The 5124-nt window shown below is 48.1% G+C and overlaps 1 protein-coding gene across 1 annotated transcript in view; it reads left to right on the top strand.

Moving 5' to 3' along the window:
- The first annotated feature begins 324 nt into the window (after positions 1–324).
- The window catches only part of Flywch1 (FLYWCH-type zinc finger 1), an 18734-nt gene continuing 13934 nt past the window's right edge, over positions 325–5124 (top strand). The window contains exon 1 of the mRNA XM_021149363.2: positions 325–510. The gene's annotated coding sequence lies outside the window, so the exon portion shown is untranslated. The remainder of the gene's footprint in view (positions 511–5124) is intronic.

Raw genomic sequence — 5124 nt, 5'->3', positions numbered from 1 at the left:
AAGCTACAACTTCATAAGAATGCAGTCAAATCCTATAAAAGGTCCTGTTCTCTCTATCAATACCGTTGGCATCCTTTTAGTGATGACTCCCAGCCTGCATCCTTGCTACAAATTCACCTGTCGCCCCGCCCTCCCGGATGCAGTAGCGGGACCATGGGTTGTCCCGCCTTCTCCCATGTTAGTAGACCCGCCCCTGATGCTGATTGGCTAGGGTGTCAAGTTGACACTGCGCAGAAAAGACCCGGAGAAGTGGTATCCGCCTCAGGAATGGCTCCGCGCCTCTGCTGCGCATGCTCGCTAGTAGTTTCTAGGCTTCCCAAGCCGGCGTCTCGCGGGGGCGCGCGCGCGGGCACGGGCTCGCTCCCCAGGGGGCAGTTGGCGGCGGGAGCGGGCGGCGGGGTCGTGGTTCCTAGAGCAGCCCCGGCTGCTAGGCCGGCGCCTGCGTTGGCGGACACTCACACGAAGGACCGGGTGGCTCAGCCGCCGGAAAGGCAGGGCCCGCCGCCGTCGGTGAGGACGGGCCCCTACGGGCGGGAGGGTCGGACCAGCGGAGCGATGCCTGGTCCGGCTATCCTGGGGTCGCGCCCGGTGCTGGGGAGGGGCCCCAGCTCTGTAGCTCGGGCTTAGGGTGCTTCTTTGTCAGATATCCACGGTGCGCCTCCTTTCTACCTGATCTCTCCATCAACCCACTCGACCCCTGTACCGATCTTAACACCTCTAAATCCGGGACCACACATTCGCCCATCTTCCTTGAACCGTGTCCACCCAGTGCATGTCCATCCAGCTCTGTCCTCCGTCGCGGCCCATCCTTGGCGGCCGCAGGTCCCAGTGACCTTGCACTTTTTGCCGGCTGTTACCCCTCCTCGTTCAGACTATAGATTGCCCATTATGGCTTTCAAACTTTGTGACGCATTCTAGACTGAGAAAGATGTTTTATGTGTATATTCTGTGCCTGAAGATAGATTCGTGAATCGCGAGTTTAAAGAGAGTCGCTTACCAATCTCACATGACGCAGATGTATTCAGGCTGTGTTCTAATTCATTCCTTTCTGTTCCGTTCCATTCCATTTCAAATTACTGACTTGCTGACCCATTGATTCAAGACCTAGCTTATCTGACAGTTTTAAACCCCCCTTTACTCCAGACTCTACAATCAGATAACCATTCCAAAGAAAGATCTTTTTGTTATGATGTTTTGTTTTTAACTTCTTTGCTTTCCAGGGTCCTAACCATTGCTGGGGCTTGGTTTAGATTTCTGGTATGATTCACGTATGTTTATCTCATTGTTCTCCCAAATGCCACTGGTCTGACTTGTGGGAACAAAACAGCATATGAAGTAGAGGAGAGCTGATAATAATACTCACTTATGCAGATGAAGAAGGCTTTTGCTGGGGGAGGGATGTGAAGCTGAATTGTTAGGGAGAGTAACTTGTCAGCTTGTCAGTACCTTTGGAAGAATTGGAGTGGTCAAAGGTGAAGACCATCAGAGCATCGCTCAGCTCTGTCTGGGCTGACGAGGCAGTGAGGAAGGAGGAAAGAAAGATGGTTGTGATTACATACACAGGTACATCAGGCCAGGTAAAGGAATCCATCTAGCCAAGATTCTCATCTAGGAGGATTGGGGAAATCTACCAGTTGGCTTCCCACATCTCATGTGGGTTTTCCTTATCATTCTGAGTGTGTGTTTGTGTGTCTCTGTGCATGCATGCAGAAGGCTGTTTATCACTCTCTGCCTTATTCCTGTTTGTTTGTTTGTTTCAAGACAGGGTTTTTCTATGTAGCTCTGATCTGTGAGCTTCAGGTGGGCCTCAGATTCACAGAGATCCTCCAACCCCTGCCTCCTGAGTGCTGGAATTAAAGGTATGTATCACCATGTCCTGCTGCAGTGTCTGCATTGCCGAACTGCTTTGGAACAGTGTCCTCAGTTCACTGTCCCATCCCTCCTCACCACCAGAAGACACCCGGGAGTATTGGTTCCACAGTGACTTGAGAAAAGAGGTGGTAGTGGGTTTTATTTAGTACACAAAGCCTAAAGGTGCCAATAAACACCGTACCCTGCCCATCCCAGGGAAATGAGATCAGGTCTAGAATGTCACCAGTGCAGAGCTTGTGAAACTCCACATTAGAAGTCTGGAGATGCTGGGCGGTGGTGGCACATGCCTTTAATCCCAGCACTCGGGAGGCAGAGGCAGGCGGATTTCTGAGTTCTAGGACAGCCAGGGCTATACAGAGAAACCCTGTCTCGGAAAAACCAAAAAAAAAAAAAAAAAAAAAAAAAAGTCTGGAGATTGTTCCCACCTTCTCCTGTCCCCAGAGTGATGCTTGCACACAGACTCCCAGGGTGTGATGGAAGGAAGCTGAGAAGTACTGTGTCTAGTCTGTGTTGTAACCACAGGGTTTATTAACCAGGTAGAGTCCTCTGCCTTCTCAGGACTCGTGGAAGAGGCTGGTGGAAGAGAAGCCACTGAAATCACGTAGAATATTTCTTACTTTTTAAATTTTTTTAATTAAAAAAAAAATGGTTTGAGGCCAAGATCTTGTCATGTTATTTAAAATGGTCTTGAGATCCTGGACTCAAGTGACCTCCTACCTCAGCCTCTCTGTAACAGAGATTATAGGTGTGAACCACTATGTCCAGCTCAGGAGGGTTTTGTTGTTTGGGGTGTTTGTTTGCACTCAGGAAGTTTTTTTTGTTTTTGTTATTGTTTATTGGTTGGTTGGTTGTGGTAGGGTCTCACTGTACTGCCCTGACAGGCCTGAAGTTCCTTGTATAAACCAGGCTGAGATCCTCCTGCCTCTCTTCCACATTGCTGGATTAAAGGGATACGCTACTACACTTGTCTTCAGGACTTTTTAAATTTTTTTAATAGACAACAGGGCCTCCTTTTTTCTTTGCTCAGGACCCCGCTGAGCTTGGGTGAAGACCTGGACTTGTGAATGCTTTATGCGCATGGATGAATCTCACTCACAGTATCTCATTCACTACTGGAGGGGTGGGGATCAGAGGAAGAAGCCAGGAATGGATCTGCCATCTTATTTTTTGAGACAGACTCTCACACTGAACCTGAAGCTCACAGTTTTCAGCAAGGTTGGGTGGCAGCAACTTCCTGAGATGTGCCTGACTCGGCAATCCAAGTCTAGGCTTACAGGCGGGCATGTGAGCCTTCCCATAGGTGCTGGGGAGTTGAGCCCCGGTCTTCACACCTGTACAGCACACACTCTTACCCATTGAGCCATCTCCCATGCACCACTTTTCCTACTTTGCAAGTGAGATTAGCTAGAAAAGGTTTGGAGCTTGGCCCAAGTCTCCTGTCCAGCAAGGAGCATGGTAATGTAATTTATCTTCCATGTAAAGCTAACTGTTGCCTCTGCTCTTAGCTGACAAGAGAGGCTTTCTTCTTTCAGGATTTTAGTTAGACATTAGGGACTGGACCTAGTTATGTCTGAAAGGCACTGGGTAATTTGGAATATTTCAGGGCTTCTTGCCATGCCAGGGCAAGCCACAGGGCCATGTGTCAGAGCAAGCCAGGGGAGTGCCTTAGTCACCCAGCTCTGTGACCTGAGTACTGAGGGAGGAGAGGTGGAAAGAATAATCACAAACGTTAAATGTATGAGTACACTGTCACTGTCTTCGAACACACCAGAAGAGGGCATCGGATCCCATTACAGATGGTTGTGAGCCACCATGTGGTTGCTGGGAATTGAACTCAGGACCTCTGGAAGAGCAACCAGTGCTCTTAACCACTGAGCCATCTCTCCACCCCACCCCCCGCGCCCCACCCCCACCCCCCACAAACTTTAGACATTTGATGTCCTGTTCACATTGATCTAACCTGGAAACACTGTTTTCTTCACAGACTTGTATTGAGTGAGAAGTTGGTGTTACAAATTGAGTACATTAAAGCCTATGTCATCAGGCAAAGGAAGTTATACAAGGCTGGGCATGGTGGCATGGCCATAGTTTTAGCACTTAGAGGTAGGGAAAAGAGGATCAGGCACTCAGGGCCAGCCACAGCTAAGTCATGCATTTGATGCCAGCCTGGGCAGATCTTGAGTTCCAGGCCAGCCTGATCTATATAGTGAGTCTTGGTCTCAAAACAAGTAAAAAAATAATAATCCTAAACAAAGAATGCTGATATCTCAACAGATAAGTCTTGCTGCCTAGCAGAGGGCCTGTTTAGATAACCAGACTCTGTCTGGCCATAAAGAATTGACTGTAGCATATCCGTTGACCTCTGTCACATGTAAGCAAATGTATGCACATACGCACATAGACAATAAATACAAGGTAATTTATAGTTAGTTTTTTTTTTAAAAACTGAAATAAGGTTGAGAGACATGGCTCAGATGGTAAAGCTCTCCCGTTCAAGCATGAGGACCAGGGTTCGTGTCCTAGCATTCACATAAGATGGGACGTGGCACCAACCATCTGTAATCCCAGCCCTGTGTGAGGGGGGAGGCAGGAGAAGCTCAGGACTCTTCATACACAAGCTAGCCTGGCATTCCTTTCACAGTAGCAAGAAATCCTTCCTCAGTGAGCTGAAGGCACACATTGATGCCAAGGTAGTTATCTGCCCTCCACATGCACACCGTGATGAACTCGCCCACACTTACATTCAAGCATATGTGTGTGCATTCACGTATATTCATACAAAGACACAAAGGTAAACAAAACCCAAACACGGGATTATATAGAGAACACCCACATCCCTATCAACATGAATGTCAACATCTTATACTTTTTATCTGGTTTTTATTTTTCTTGTGCTTGTGTGATGGGAGAGAGGGTCTCATACCATGGCATTCGAGTGGAGCCCACTAGGCAACTCTTTCAGTCTCTATGTGCTGGCCTGCTCTATTTGTTTATATGAACAAATCCAGAGAGACTGATTTTTCTTTTCCTCCCCTATCCCCCAAGAGAGTTTCTCTGTGTAGTACCCCTGGCTGTTCTTTTTTAAAAGATTTATTTATTTATTATTGGAAGTACACTGTAGCTGTCTTCAGACATTCCAGGAGAAGGCGCCAGTTCTCATTTCGGATGGTTGTGAGCCACCATGTGGTTGCTGGGATTTGAACTCAGGGTCTTCAGAAGAGCAGTCAGTGCTCTTAACCGCTGAGCCATCTC

Source organism: Mus caroli, chromosome 17 (assembly GCF_900094665.2).
Source record: "Mus caroli chromosome 17, CAROLI_EIJ_v1.1, whole genome shotgun sequence".
In the NCBI taxonomy this organism is placed as follows: Eukaryota; Metazoa; Chordata; class Mammalia; order Rodentia; family Muridae; genus Mus; species Mus caroli.
Note: the sequence above shows the minus strand (reverse complement) of the source record. Positions and strands in the feature narration are given on the sequence as shown.